Below are 2,295 nucleotides of genomic sequence, written 5' to 3'. Positions count from 1 at the left end.
TGTCTTTCTTTTCCCTCGGGGAGAGAGGAGCGGGATAAGTTGGAAAATTGTTACTCCACTCCAGTGAATAAATTATTCTACCACGCTTTGCTGGTAACGGTCGAGTTTTTTCCGCAGTGCGGTGTCATAGCCTGGTTTCCGGTGGCAGGCATTAAGAGACTACCGCTTCCTCCAATGCCTCCCCCTCCTCTACTTTCAAACTGGTAATCGGGGTACCATGTCAAAGATTTTCGCCGTCTCATGAGCAATGTCAATACTGGCAGCGCGCATAAAACGTGAATCAACACTTAGGGCATACGATATCCTCCGATGCAGGAAAGATTCCCTCCATTTCCTTCAGTTCCATGTTCTCTGACAGGGCTCTGCGGGAATAATGGGTTTGCTGCCAATGTAGTTACGCGAGCCATCTGGAGCATCTTCCTCCTTCCCTGCGGAATCTTACTTGGGAGACCGGCCTTGGAGCACCATGTTGGATTTCCCAGGCCTGTGGGGTGTCGGTTGTGACAGGATACACTTAGGATGGACAGAACCAAATTCTGGTGGCTAACGGAAACCGCCCCAAATGATCATGCAAATTAATTGAAAACAAGGATAAAAAAATGAAATGATCGTGTGGTATTGATGGCTGGGAGGTCCGTTCCGGGGAAGTTCGGCCACTGAGTTGCAAGTCTTATTTCAGGTGATGCCACATTGGGCGACATGCATGCCGGTAACGATGAGATGATGATGAGCACAACACAACGCCCAGTCCATGAGTGGTGGAAATCTGCAACCCAGCCAGGAAAGGTACCTGGGCCTGATGTATTTTACCACTCAACTAAGCAGGCGGACTGGAAACAAGGATACTGTCGCGCAACGGAAACGCCTTATTCAAATATTAATAGGGGTAACCCAATTACACATGAAATAAATGGTTACTACATCACTCGCATCGATATATTAATGGTTGGAGGGATCTTTTCGCTATGAATGGAAACAAATGGACACTGTAACAATTAGATTTATTGACTTCGAACATGAAAATTACCCATTGACATCTTAAAAGAACCAGGAACAGTCGCATAAGGGAACAGAACTCAGAGTATAGCTTCAGCTCAGGTGGGCAGGGAGAATAAAACACTGTTGCGTTAATACATCACCGACACAGTCAGTGACTGCGTGAATTGTTAATTAACTAAACTAAAATCCGCCCGAAAAGGGTCATGTAGGTCCAACGGTACCGACCGGCCGCCGTGTCATCCTCAATCCACAGGCGTCAATGGAGACGGATATTAAGGGGCATCTGGTCAGCACGCCGTTCTCTCGGCCGTATGTCAGTTTACGAGACTGGAGCCGCTACTTCTCTATCAAGTAGCTCCTCAGTTTGCTTCTCAAGGGCTGAGAGCACCCCGCTTGCCAACAGCGCTCAGCAGACCAGATGGTCACCCATCCTAGTGCTATCCCAGACCGACAGCGCTTAACTTCGGTGATCTGACGGGAACCGATGTTGCCACTGCGGCAAGACCGTTGGCTGATTTCGATGAAGAGTAATAGAAACACAAGATGGACACCCAGAATTGGTGTATGGCGAAAAATAGAGGAAACTGGGTAGGGTCACTTCTGAGTGTCGGCTTTCACAGAAAGAGACCATCCCAGGAAAATTTATTTCTACTTGATACCGTTTCAAGATCTACATGAAACTACCAGAGGTTTGGCCACCGACAGAGGCTGCTTTTGTCAGCGTAACTACTTGTCCTACTCTGTTGCAGCCCTATCTACGTTGCAAGGTTCCTGGCTAACCAGTTGCCTCGTGACTGGGGGCTCTTGAAGCCCCACTTATTGAAAGCATGATGAGTGTCACAGAGGGAGGAGATCAGCTCAGTCACGGTGCTATGTGTGCCGGCGCTGATGACCGCGCAATTGAGCGTCCCACAAACCAAATATCATCATCATCATCATCATCACCATGTGTGCCATCCAGAGACTTTGTTTTTGCAGTATTTACGATAACCTGTGCTCAAATTTTCTGGCGTGGCAAATCAGTTAAACACTGCTTCAACTATTGTGGACGTAACCAGCACCCGCCAGCTACGTCAGATGGATTACCTGTCATCCCGAGCTGGGATTGCGAAGATAGATTCTCATGCGAAGACGAAACGCAGGTGACTAAGAAATGGAAGACAGTTAAATAGCTAGTGTTCACTGTCGTAAGTACTGCTTGTATCCAGCGCCGAACTAGACTGTTTGTCAGCATGCACTGAGTGACAAAAAAGGATAGGGAACTGGGAGGAATATACACTATTGGCCATTAAAATT

The 2,295-nt window shown here is 47.6% G+C and overlaps 1 pseudogene; it reads right to left on the bottom strand.

Moving 5' to 3' along the window:
• Nucleotides 1–1,393: 1,393 nt before the first annotated feature.
• On the bottom strand, nt 1,394–1,511 carry LOC124717398 (annotated as a pseudogene).
• Nucleotides 1,512–2,295: the final 784 nt, after the last annotated feature.

The sequence above is a fragment of the Schistocerca piceifrons genome, chromosome 9 (genome assembly GCF_021461385.2).
Source record: "Schistocerca piceifrons isolate TAMUIC-IGC-003096 chromosome 9, iqSchPice1.1, whole genome shotgun sequence".
NCBI lineage: Eukaryota > Metazoa > Arthropoda > Insecta > Orthoptera > Acrididae > Schistocerca > Schistocerca piceifrons.
This window is presented reverse-complemented; position numbering and strand designations above follow the sequence as displayed.